General features: G+C 47.9%; 1 long non-coding RNA gene across 1 annotated transcript in view; it reads left to right on the forward strand.

Moving 5' to 3' along the window:
- The window catches only part of LOC139059334 (uncharacterized), a 79227-nt gene that overhangs the window by 21774 nt on the left and 43637 nt on the right, over positions 1 to 13816 (forward strand). The window contains exon 2 of the long non-coding RNA XR_011514098.1: positions 3732 to 3936. This is a non-coding gene — a long non-coding RNA (uncharacterized lncRNA). The remainder of the gene's footprint in view (positions 1 to 3731; positions 3937 to 13816) is intronic.

Raw genomic sequence — 13816 nt, forward strand, 5'->3', positions numbered from 1 at the left:
GGTCCTTGTCTTCTGCGCCTTGCCTTTACTACTTCAAGCATTAACCAACTAGCCCAAGCAAGAGTTTTACTTGATCACCATTCACTTTGCCGGCTGGCGAATCTTAAGGCTCCATCCGGACTACTAGCAAGATGGAGCCTTAGGCACCAAGAGTATGAAGTTAGTCATATACCAACCCGGGAGGAAACACAGTGCTGCCGACTGATTGTGACGCGCACTAGTCGAGACAACTGTGTCAGAAGACGAGGATTTCCCGTTCCTTGGCATTATTGACGCGTGACAAATCACTCAAAAACAAGATGACTCGGAATCGCTTCCACTGATACAGTGCCTGGAAGGACTCGACGTTCAACTCCCGCGTATTTTCTCTAGAGGGCTATCGTCGTTCAGTCAGCGAAGAAGTGTCCTCTACAATAGAACCTTCAAGAACAGCGAGACAAAGTTTTTACTTGTCATACCCATAGTTATGCGAGAAGAAATTTTGCATGCCTTTCATGATGAACCGACATCTGGACATATGGGCGTGAGCCGCACATTCGTCAGGATGCGTCTGAAATACTACTGGCCTAAGTTATTTGCATCAGTGCAGCACTATGTCAAGATTTGTCACGAGTGTCAAAGATGCAAGATTTCATCCGTAAAACTGGCAGGCTTCCTCCAGTCTATAGATCCACCAAAAGCCCCATTTCAGAAAGTATAGACCTCCTTGGAACCTCCCCAACATCATCGTTAGGCAAAAAGTGAATAGTTGCGGCCACCGACGATCTGACCCGTTACGCAGAAACTGACTCCCTGTACAGTGCAATGGTTGTCGAAGTTGCTAAATTCTTTGTCAACTATATCGTGCTCAGGCATGGCGTTCCCAAAGTTGTTATGGCCGATCATGGAACAGTCTTTACTGCGGACCTAATGAAATGCTCGTTGCAAATGATACTTACTGATCATAGGAGAACTACGGCGTGCCACCGCCAGACATACGGTTTAATTAAACGCCTCAACAGAACGCTGGCTGACATGTTTTCGATGTATGTAGATGTTGAACATAGGCTGTGGAACGAAATTTTGCCGTACATCACCGTCGCATATAATACGGCTGTTCAAGAAACAACACGAGTCGCCCTGTTTGAACTTGTATTCGAAAGAGCAGTATTCACAACTTTGGATGCTATGTTGCCGTTAGATGAAGAAAACAATACCTCATACGACCTAGATCATTTCTTGCAATAAGCAGGGGTGGCACGACAGATGCAAGGTGGCGAATACGCCGAAAACAAGGCATCGACTCCAGCCGGTACAAGCAGCGACGCAGTGAAGCTCATTATCAACCCGGATACAAGGTGTGGGTATGGACCCCAGTGCAACACCGTGGACTGTCTGAAAAGCTTCTCTGCAGATACTTCAGCCTTTACTAAATACTTCGTCGTATAAGCGTCGTCACTTACGAAGTGAAATTCGCTGGACACGAGAGCCCCAGACAGCGCAACTCCATGGAAGTTGTGCATGTTGTCCGCATGAAACCCTACCACGAGAGGTCATGAAAAAAAGCACAAAGTGCGAGCCCACAGGCACCCCTACTTCCGCTCACGCATCAGGTCGATGCAGTAAGGAGGGGGATAATAACGCGACAACTTGGTCACATTCAATTTGCGCGCACTTCGTATTGGACTGTGCACGCCGTACCGTGTTGTTGTTCAGCAATAACAGGCAGCGTACTTCGTGGCACGAGTAGCCGGTTGGACCCGGCTCGCATGCGCCACGCGAACGAGGTGTCACGGGTGAAGAAGAAAGAAGATAGTGTGACGCCAGCTTTAGAATGCAACTGCAGGGGATTCTTCACGATCGCAGTGACCTATATTTGGGGGCACAGGTTCGCCCTTAATAACTATTGTTGTTTTGTTAACCTTAGCTCCTCGACATCGTTACAAGGTCATTCCATCCAAGGCCACCTGTCCCAACCTTGGCGCTTGACCATCAGCGATTCCTTTGAAAACAAAGATTGAGGACTATCTATTTAAAGCAAGAAGCCTTCCTGTGAAATATTCCTGCGAAGACAATTTTTCAACACAACTAGGAACATGTGAAGTTTTTTTAGAAAGGTGGAAAATATGAGTCGTAAAACGCTTTGTAAAAAAATGTTCTCTTCTTAAATTAGGTGAGCACACGATTTTCCCTTGAGCATGAAGATAGGCTTTTCACTAAAAAAGGTGTTATCGATCTCTACGTTTCCATGAGTTTTTTATACGGCACAAAATATGCAAAATTTGGTGCATATTGGGAATTTTTTCGCAGAAAGCTAACTTTTATCGAAAGGTTATATTTCGCACGAACTAATTGCCAGCAAGTTTAACTGTTAGTGAAAAATAATTTCGTGCGAATATAACGTGAAATGGTCTGTACAGCTAACGGCAAAGTTGCAAAGAAAGTTAGTTTCAGCCTATGTTTAGTCGTAAATTTAGCATTCAGATGGTCGGGGTAAAAATACGCTAAATATTGTATTTATTAGAAATAGTCATTGTCTACAAACTGAGCAACTTTTATCAAATAAATTTTTGTTTTAAGCAAGAAAAACATTTTTGAGTTTGTGTTGTACCGGTTTCAGTGCTTGCACGTGTTTCCCCTTCGTAGGAAAGCGTCCTAACGGTAAGGAAAACGTGCGCGGGCAGAAAATTTTCTGAGGTGATGAAGGACCATCTAGACAAGATAATCAGCTCCTGAAGTTTTTACTTGAGTGCTTTATTAGAAATAATTATCCTAGCCAATAAAACATGCGAGCCCCAATAGAGTGCATTTAAACGGATGTCGCCGTACACCGACGGCCTGCATAGCGTCGTCACGCGCTATCCGAAAGTTACGCAGGTTAGTACAGCGTGCAGTTAAGCACACTAAAATTTAGAAAAAGGGGCGAAAACATTGTGAATAAGAAAACAATATGTTGGTTTATTACGGCAAATATGTAGCAAATATCAGCCAACACAATCGTGTTCTGGCGACCATGTTGGCAATGATGTTAGTGGAGTGATGTCGACTCGTCATTAAATGATTTGCATGCTTAAGTTCAAACCACGCATTTAAAAAGATGATGGAAAGAGATAAATACGTTTAGTTGCACACCCTCTCTGTCGTTTGCATTAAATCTTAAATTTAAACCGAACGAGCCAATCCGCTGACCTTTGGGAAGCGCAGCACTTAGCATCCAGTCTGCGATAACTGAAGAAAAAGAAAAGGGAAGGCCGTTCGAGCTATTGACTATAAAAAGGTTGCGCCTCGAATCAGCTTTCTAATTTTTTTCGTCAACTGATGCTCTATTTCGGGTGAGCACGGCTCGAAGCATACCGATCAACTAGTGACTAGCATCTTCGCAGAGGTATTGCAAGGTTGGGACAGTTGAAACCGATGTTGAAAATAGACACTATAGGCTCTAATGCTAGGAAGAGGAAGATGTAAGCATTGTAAAAACAACACTAAACGTCTTCTTAACCTTCAATTGATGCTTGTAAAATGAGAAGGGTGGGTTATGAAGCAAGGAACAAAATAGGCGTTTAATTAAGATACAAACTCTAGGGCTGATGCGCAAGTCGATAGCATGCGGTTGCGTCCTGATGGCGATTCGCCCCTTTAAGTGTCCGCCCGGTTAAACGGAGTGTGGGAGAAGGACGCACTGGTTCAATGCTGTAACTTTGCAAATATTGTAAGACAAAGAAGCGCTTATTCAGATTGTTTTCTCTTCACAGGAATCGAAGAAATACCAAAGTGCGGTGAAAGGACGAACCTGAAAGTTCGTTGGTCGTGTTATGACAATGAGCATAATAGGACTTGCTATGCAAAAAGCTTCTCCTACAGCCCTGTATACGATAGCTGTAACCGAATACATTACAAAGGATGTGGTGGAAACGGTAATAACTATCCTTCGATGGAAGCCTGCACAGCAGATTGTCGGTAGGTACCGTCTTTAAATCTTTAATCGCTTAACATGGAGATTAATGTAGCCATTTCAAGAGATTGAAGTAGCCGTTACTGAGAGTCGGTGTATACATCGTTGTATTTTGCTTGCGTGGTGCTTAAAACTCTATCTAATGCCCAGACTACTGCGCGGTGTTCAAGTTTCGTTGGGTCGTCGGCATCAGCAGTTGTAGAGGTAGAATGGGTCGCAGGAGAACCTACTACCTGGTAGGCGACTGCTCCCTCGCTGGTGCGTGGGTCGAAAGACGCGTCAGTGTACACTTGTTCATGGCTTGGCGGTGCGCCTGCCAATTTTTGTGCATGACACGCAGGGAATGCTGCCTGGTTGTGTACATGTTGGACGCCCATGTTTCGGGGCGATGGCGTAGCGTCGACGACCGCAATGTCATCCCACGGCGAAATGTCGGATGGCAGTTGTGGTAGAGTTTATATATCCTTTCCCATGTAGCCAAGTAGAGTCGTGCCTTGTCTGGTGTGGTTAAGTTGTTCCTCATGTCCTGCCTTCGATGCCTAGATGGTTCCACGGAGGGTAGGCAGCTCTGCATAGCGTTGTAGCTCCTCGACACGTGTGTGTTTCGGGAGCCATGTGATAACACCCGAGAGCTGATCTGTGGAGTACCTCTAGCTGTGTCCAGTGCCGAGCAAGCAGGTCATAACAGCGTGCTCCGTATATCTCTTGGGATGTGAACAAAACACTAAAAAGATTTCGGCATACGTCCATGCCAGCAACTCCCATGCGGAAACAGATTCGTTTTATGATGTGCATAGTGTTGTGCCATATCCGACGAAGGTCTGGGAGCCACGCATCTGCTGTGCCTGTGTGGTCAATAGGTATCCTAAGAACGCGCACTGATTTTACCTATCAGTGCTGCGTTTTGCCTGCGAGAGGAGCGTAAGGGCTGATTCGATCATCCTGCGATTAACCTCGGATCACCACATATGTTGTCTTTTCTGGAGATGGCCGCATGGCAGTTTGTGGCAGGTAGTAGTAAATAACGTCAAGTGCCGCTTGCAGGATCTCCTGCTGGTCATCAATTGTTCGTGACGCAATCCATAACGTTATGTTCTCTGCGTAAATTGTGAAGCCCAGTTCGGAAATAGTCTCCAGTCGCTCAGCTAGGCCTATCATAGTCAAATTAAAGAGGAGGAGTGACAGTATGGAGTTTTGTGGGACTCCCACCATGTTTGGGTAAATCTTCCCGACGTCTCAGTTTACCTGTATGGAAAAATTGAGATCTTGAAGGAAGGAACGCACAAAGTTGAGGGTGTGGCCTGTGTTTCCGTGCCTGTCAGCTGCCTCGATGATGGCCTCATGCGTCACAGTGTCAAAAGCTTTACGGTGGTCCGCCACCACGAGGATGGTCGAGTGGTGGTTTGCGCGACCGACTGTCTTTCGACGCAGTACACCTTCCTTCACAAGTAGGAGGCTCTCATGAGTGCCAAGGTTTCGTCTAAACCCTGTCTGTGCTGGATGAAAGTGACCCTCTGTTTCTGGAAAGTGAGATATGCCTTTCAGGACCATTCGCTCCGCCAGCTTAAACGTAGTAAGTTTGAGGGATACAAGGCGCATGTTCAACAATACATCTGGCTGTTTGGTTTCGGTATGGGTGTGATTACCGAATTCTTCCATCCTGCTGGGATCTCACCGTTTACCCACACTTCGTTAATCTCCTCGAGAAGTTGCTGCGCGCGTCGATAGAAGAAAGTGCCCGGTCGAGCTCGAAGAGCAAGAATTCGGCCTGGACGCCCTCATCGGTCAGAGGCGGCGTTTTCCGGTAAAAGTGGACGTTGGGGGCCGTCGAAGTTTGGGGAAAAAACGTCCTCGCGGCATCATCTTGGAATTGGCTGATTGACTGCCTAGTTTTGAGCAAGGCGTTTGAGATAGTGCTGCGTATTTTACGCTGACCTGTCATAGGCTTTAACGTGTGCCACACCTGATGGAGGTCAATTCTTTCGTTGAATGATGAGCAGTACTGGTTCCCACGTTCGCGATACAGGCACTTGGCCTGTCTTCTAGCGATGGCAGTGCGACGTCGAAGTACATGGTCGCGATGTCATCGGCCCTTGCCAGCGTATGTCAACTGTGCTCGCCTGCGTGCTTCCCAATTGTTTAGCATATGTATGTTCGGCGTTGGAGCATAAGCTCTTACCTCAGTCTCAGCAGTGGCCTTGCGCAAGGCGTGTGACGTCCGCTCGTACGGATGCAGTCTTGGCTTGTTCCGCAAATGCTCTTCTGTAGGCATCCCGTATGGTCGTCTGCACAGTGCACCCGGCCGCACATTTCGTCCCGCGTTCAATGTAATCCACAGTAGATATTGGTCGCTGCTTCAGGCGTCCGGATCGCATCGCCAGTCATTCCCGTAAGCTGGTGTGGAGAACTTCAGATCCGGGGTCGTGTTACGTTGTGCACTATGCAGGGCGGCGTGGGTGGGGTAGTCGGTGTCATTTGCAAGCACTAAGTCAGCTGACTCCGTGGCATCTGCGAGTTCCGTTCCATGGGGCGTATGATAGTCATACAGCCACTGCGGATGCTTGGCGTTGAAATCTCCACCTATCAGGAAGTCGACGTTTGGGTAACGTCTCCGCAAAGCGCGAATCCATGTGAGTGAACCGCGTGTGCGGGAGCTAACTTCAGTGGGCATGTATACCGATACCAGCACTGCATTGCGCTTTGCAATGTTGCAACAGACAGCCACCACCTCCTGCATGGCAGTCGAGTACTGACAAGTGTCAATCTGCGTTTGCTGAATGTCTATGCAGACAAAGACAGCCGCTTTTCCCCGTATTACAAATCCGTTGGCTGTACTGGCGATACCATTATGCTGATGGTATCGATGTCGTTTCCTGCTTCTGTGCTGTATTGACGGTTGGTAGCGTCCGATCTGTGCGTTTAGTCTCTTGAAGTAAAAACGCAAAGGGACGACCGACACAGCCAGCAAGAGGTTCACTTCTGTCGCACAGGTGCCGAGCCCCCGGCAGTTCCACTGTAGCACTTGTGGAGTGGGACTATTGAGGGCTGTACGCGAAGCCCGGTGGCTATTGACGCGAGGCGAAGAGCTGTTTGAGCAAGGCATATTGTCGCTGGAAATGCTTCTCCTGTGCTTCAAGTGATTTTGTACTTCTGCTACACCGGCTTTCCCGTGTCCTACTGGGCCACAACACTGGTGGAGGAGCGGGGTAGGATTGCCTCATTCTTGGCACCCCTTCGCAGAGCCATACGTCGAACACAGAATCACCTTTGTTCGTCGAAACTCCTGTTCACTGGTGTAGTCTCCGCCTGCTAGGCCTCACGCCCAAGCTCAACCCATTGCAGGACCCTGAAGGAACGCATCTACCTACTTCGTCCTTGGCCACTGCAACTCCATCGCAGGGGACGCTGCAGAATCCTACGATCACAGAAATGTTTTGAAGATGTCCAAGATTGGTTGGACCAATTCGAGCGTGTCGCCAGTTATAAGCACAAGATGACTAATGTCTATTTTGCTCTTCAAGACAATACGCGGACGTGGTTTGTGAACCAGCAGAGGAGTTTGACCACATGGAATGCCTTCCGTACCCACCTGCTAGACATATTCACTAGTAGCGACAGAAGATACAGCGCGCAACGCCTTCTCGAATCTCGTATTCATAAACCAAATGAGAGCGTTGTCCTGTTTGCAGAAGTTATGGCTCACCAATTCGGCAGAGCAGACCCTCAGATGACCGTAGAAAAGAAGTGGAGCTATATCCTGCGCGGAGTTAAGGAATTTCGCGGAGTGGTCGAGTTTACTAAGGAAGCTACCGCTATTGAACGGGAACTACAGCAGCGGTACCGCCAATTTGATCGCAAGAAGTAACCGGTGAGTGCTTCAATTCTGCCTGAGAGCTGTGACACATCTCTGCGTGAAGTCATCCTAGATATTGTGCGAGAGGAGATCCGGCAGCTCGCGATTTCTCCCATAGCACCAGCGTGTCAGGTGGCCTCTGTCGCTTATATAGCCTGGGAGGAAGTTCTACAGTCCTTTTCGTTACGCGACTGGCAGGCGGTGCCGCGACGATTAGCCTACGGGGAAGCTGTTTGTCGTCCACCTACCGCCCCACCTCCCGCCACTACCACGCAGCTGGGTATCCAAGATCTCCTAACTCCAATTACCTCCTGTTTGATGCTCCACGTACCTGCGACGGCAATTCTACAAACACCCGGCCGAAAGGTTCAACGACTCCTTGATCGCGTTCCCCATCTCCGGCTCGTTAAACACAACTGACCCGTCGCGATTCTCTTGACGACTCTAGAGGCATGTCCCTAGCCTGCGCTGTGGAAACTAGAGGCAGCGACCTCCGAAGGTGAGTTTGCAAACCGTCAAGTTTTCCAAGAGCCCCCGTCACCACCAATCGACGACAATAAAACTCCAACGACACCAACCAAACCCCCTGTAACCGATGCCGTCACCACCGATCTGGTCGTTCGCATTGATAACCATCAAGTAGCCATTCTCTTCGATACTGGTTCGCATTTTTAAATGAGTCTAAAGCTGGCAGACAGGCTGAGAAAAGTGAAGACGCCGTGGACTGAGCCCAATATCAGAACTACCGACGACCAGTTGACCACGCCGATTGCAATATGCACAGCCAGAATAGTAATCACCGGTTGAGCCTTCGTCGCCACCCTCGTCATTCTCTTTGACTGCTGCAAGGAACTTATAATGGGGATGAATTTCTTGAGGGACTACGGTGCAGTGATTAATGTCCTCGACCTCGTCGTTACATTTTCTACGAGCTCAGACGACGTCGACCCCGCGGAACACTTGCGACACCGCTTACGTATCGCCGACGACGACGTCACGCTTTCGCCGCTTAGCTGTGGACTGGCTTCGGATGCTGGTGCATCGGGATGACGCCTTTTTTTCCAAAGGAGCGGCAATTACCACATCCTATAGGGTCGCCGCGCGTATGTGACAGGTGATGAAAACGACGCTGAAGTAGCGCGCGCGTAGGAAAACAGAGACGAGGATGACGTCGTGCTGACTGCTCTGATAAAGTGCTCGTGTGCGTCACGTCGTCTACGCCGGTTTTCCCGTCTCCCACTCAGCCGGGACCATATATATATATATATATATATATATATATATATATATATATATATATATATCGGTAACTACTGCATTGCAACGGATGCAATAACCTTCGCAGAGTCAAAATTGCAAGGTGCAGCTGCTACGTCTGCAATACTCGTGAGGAGCCACGGCCTGCATTTTAACACATCGGTTGGTAGTCTCGAACCACCGCTACGACAAATCACAACCGAGGAGAGCATTCATTGGGTCCAATTGCATGTTAGATGCACGTAACCCTTTCTCACTCTCTTTATCTATATGCATATTCTAAAACGCGGAGATAATAATTAAAAGAAGCCTTCCAATTTACACGACTCTCTTATATTTTCAATGTAAAGAGGGACAGTCTCACCCTCGCCAGTATGTCGAGCGAGAGTAGGACCACTCGTACCGCACATGCGGCGAATTATTTTGCTGGGACCAGGCAGCAACCTCCATGCGGGTGAAACTCGATTTTTGAGACACTAATGACTCAGTCCATCAGAGGAGAGAGAGATAAAGAGGAAAGACAGGGAGGTTAACCATAGATTAGCCTCCGGTTTGCTACCCTACACTGGAGTTCGGAGATAGGTGTTAGAAAGAGTCCAATAGGTTTTGTTTAGTGCGAGGTGGGAAGGCGGAGATTGCTCTCCTGCCTAGTGCTAAGCCGCCGTCAACCGCTTCGCCTTAGGTAACCATCTGTTACATGTCCTAATTAAGATTCACGTACATAGCCAAATACAGCCCCTCGAATACTAATCAAGAGGAAATGAATGGTGTAACGAAAAAGAAATACACAAGTCATCGTTTTGCTGCTATGATTTGTGTGCCTATGCACGAGATGGGCCTAACAACGCCTACAAACTTCGGCTAGTGCCTCCTCTTCATTCGGGACATCTGGTGCTTTCACCGCAGGGACATAAGCACTCGCGAGGTGCTGTCCAGCCACTAATGAAACAACTGGCATAGCTGCTGCCAGCTACTCCTTTTCTGACGCGTTAGTGCTTGCTGTCTTCGCATTTGAAGTGCCACTGCGTGTTCTATCAATAGACTTATCAATATGAAATTTAGACAGCGTCGAGCCATTTCGTTTATCCTCCATGACAGCTTCACCGGCTTTCTGGTAACCTGGTAAATTCGCCAAGGGCGATACTTCGGCAATGACATTACCTCGCTTTGTCCACAACTGTGCCGTCACCAACTGACGCCGCTGCGCCTCGTCTAGCAAAGCAGCAAAGACGCTCTTTGTGGCCACGCTGCATTTATTTAAAATGTCATCTGCCTGCTTTCTAAGTGCATACATTGCGCGTTAGGGGACCATTCAAGGGTACGGTGGTGTTCCCGCAACATTCTCAGTTCTCCGTCTAGCTGCTAAATTCTGAAAATGAGTGTCTCTGTATATCTCGCCTCTGCTCGCGAGGCCAATTACTTTGGAAGCTCGAATATTAGGGCGCTCGTTCTTACTCAGGATCCTGGAGATGCTGGCTCTCTCATGCTGCTCTTAATGTCGCTTCCTGCAGCTGGCAATTTCTCCACATCGGGAGCGCCCTGGAGGCTAACTAGTCTTTCCTTTCCAGGGCGAATTTTTTCGGGGTCCGTTGGACATCAAGATGCAGCAGCCGCTTTCGCGCCATCTGCACAAGGTGTGCTGGTGTTAGATTTCCGGAATGAGTGTTTCTGGCCGGTCAAATTCCTCTGCGCACCCGGCCACATGTCCTTGCTTATTGCACCTAAACATCACTCGCCGTGAACCCGCACCTACGAGAAAAGAGCGACTGATGAAAAGTAAACCACTGATGCATTGGTCATCATCGTCCCTGGTCTCATTACAGGTGGCAATTCTGTGGCTCAGATGTCAACACTCTACAGAAATAGTTATGTAAAATTTCCGAAAATAATATAAAGCTATAAAAAACTGCGAAAAAAACATTTCTTTCCCTCAAGAGTTTCCGAAACTGTGTAGATATGTGTAAATTTTTTAATGACAGGAACTAAGAATGACAGCAGGCGAGGGTACATGCAAAGACGTGTGTAAAATGTTTTGGCAGGAAATGGCTATCCTGTAACAGCTAAGCACTTTATTAGCAGATGGCACGAAGGATATATAGCCACGAGAAACCATTAGACTGCGTCGTCAAAATACGTCACAAAACCTCTCATCCAGAGAGGACCGCATCATCATTAGCCAGAGAAGAAGCGCAATATTTTAATGCACGGTTGAATTTGTCAATCAATTTTTTTCCTCCTGTGAAGATCTGCACAACGATCAGGCGCTAACACACGTGCTGCCAACCCTTGGTACGGAAATCAGTTTCAATAATCTGTCGCCTAAGATGTGATCTGTGCTTCTTCAGCACTTCACACCGATCAAAATTAGGCATCCATCCACAATCGCGGTAGTGAATTCCTATATGTCCCTGAATTGCTCTTTACACATTACAATAACGTCCTTTGAGCCTAAAGCTTAGGAAACCACCGTGTGACCGATATATCTCCTGCACTATAGGATGATGGAAATGAATAAACCACCCCAGTGACACAAGGCTCAAAGCGCGTCTTGTGCGTCGAAGAAGAAAGAGTGGTGCGTGGGTGGAGCGAATTGACTGTCGGTGTAGCTTATCCGAAGCGGAGAACGCTACTTCCATGCTAGGCTTTCAGAAAACCTTTTTCATCTGTGGAAGGCGTTCTGTACATATATTAAGACTACTGGTCTCCTTCGATCAATATCTCCTAACTTGGCCTCTGAGTTACTGTCCTAGTTTATCTGCTTTAATACCTTCTCAGTGTAACCAGGTACCCGGCATACAAAAGCCGATCAACTTGAGCTACAAAACTGCACTGCATGGCATAATGACAGAATTTTCTGAGGGTTTTAATCAGACCTAGATTAGTAATGCTTCGCTTAAGCTGCTTAGACTGGGCGCAGCCGAAGGATAAGAGGAATCCCACACATCCTCATTCGCACAGCCAGCACGCATGGTCATGGTAAAGATGTAAACTCGTCTAAAATCTTACGCTGTTATCATTTGGCGTCTCATGAGTCAACTCAAGCGGGTGAAAGCAGCTGTTAAAGGTTTGTACGATAACCTGCGTGTGCTGAAAAGCGACGTAGTTCCGGCCGCGCAATGAGCGGAACTACATTCTATAAAGTGATGCGTGCATTGAGTCGTGTGGAAGGCGCTGAAGTGTATAGCTAGCGCACAAGAGGATGACAAAGTGGTGGCTATCGTCCGCCAGATATTTGTAAGGTCCCGCTTTTATCTTCCTTGTAAATAGTGTATATAAGGCTCTTTAGTGGCGATCTCCCCGTAACACCTTGGTGGAGTTTTGTTTAAGTACCTAAGTGGATCTGTGCAGCACATCACGAGCTCACGTTATATTATCACGAGATATAACTGGTTCTCGCTGCGGACAATTCACAGTGGGCCATTCGATCACGTCGACTGATAGGCCCACTGATTCGGCTTCGGCTACGAGAACGAGGATTGTCTTGACGCAACTCTATGAACCTGGCACCTTTCTGGGACTTGCATCACGGACGTCCAAGACTGGCTAATCGAATACAAACGAGTTAACAAGAACAACCGCTGAAACACAACTATGATACTGGCTAACCGCATTATTAATGAAACAGCCCTGAATGAAACAGCCAGTGTTTGGTTCCAAAGACACCAGGAGGATTCAGCCAGTTGGCACATCTGTGATCAAAAACTGCTTGAACTAAGGAAGGTAGTCTGGTGCCAGCGAGCTGCCAAAAGGGAACTTTCGTGCCGGGCCCCAACATCTACCGAGTTTTACATTATGTACATAAAAGACGTATGAGCACTCTGTTGGAGGGTCGAACATGCCCGAAGCTGAAAAACCTCAGCCACATCTTTTAAGGTACCACCAATGACGTTTTAATTTTCTCGTACACTAGGAGGTCCTCACAGTCAACGGCATTATAACAGTGATGTCGCTTTGAAGACGCGAAGAGCCGTCATGTAACAGAACACTTGGTTCGACCACCACTGCCTCATCGCGCCACGACGTACAACCGCCTGCCGCCAAAACTTGCTGCATCTTGTCCGGCGCGAAATCGAGGAGGCTGCATCTCTATCTGTTCCTCAATCCCGTGGCTACAGCGAGTGCCACATGAGAGTACCTCTAATTCCGCCGTATGCGAAGAGGTGATGAACACAAGCATTCACCCCATCTGTGCTGTAAGTGGCCCTGTGGCCGGCAGTTATCTTCGTCCTACAGCTGACACGGCCACCCTAAGCTGTGGCGCACGCAGGACGACAGACCTATATACTTTGTTTGCACTTTAGTTGGCCATATTTCCGGCCATTGTCGCTACTGTTAGCCTTTGTCTCCTCATTCCACGCACTTCTCGTCCGGAAAACAGCAGGTTCTGGCCGTTTCATGCATGTATTGACCCGCCGCGCTCTGATATTGCTGCTCCAGCTCCACGCTACGACCGCTCGCCTTCCCCACATTTGTGTTCTCGTTCTCTATTGACCCGTCACTCGTCGTCGCCATACCCCCACAGTAGATATTTAGAAAATTGGTGAGGGCACTCAGAGAGCTCATACTGCATTTCACCACAAATTGGAAAATCTCTCCAGACCCTGGCCAACGGGCAAAATCTTTTCTGCATAGAAGTGCATGGCGTGCCTGTTTTTTAAGGATCATTATCATCAGCCTGGCTACGCCGACTGCAGGGCAACAACCTCTCCCATATTTCTCCAACTACACCGGTCATGACCATGTTGTGACGATGTTGTCCCTGCAAACGTCTTAAT

The sequence above is a fragment of the Dermacentor albipictus genome, chromosome 1 (assembly GCF_038994185.2).
Source record: "Dermacentor albipictus isolate Rhodes 1998 colony chromosome 1, USDA_Dalb.pri_finalv2, whole genome shotgun sequence".
Lineage (NCBI taxonomy): Eukaryota > Metazoa > Arthropoda > Arachnida > Ixodida > Ixodidae > Dermacentor > Dermacentor albipictus.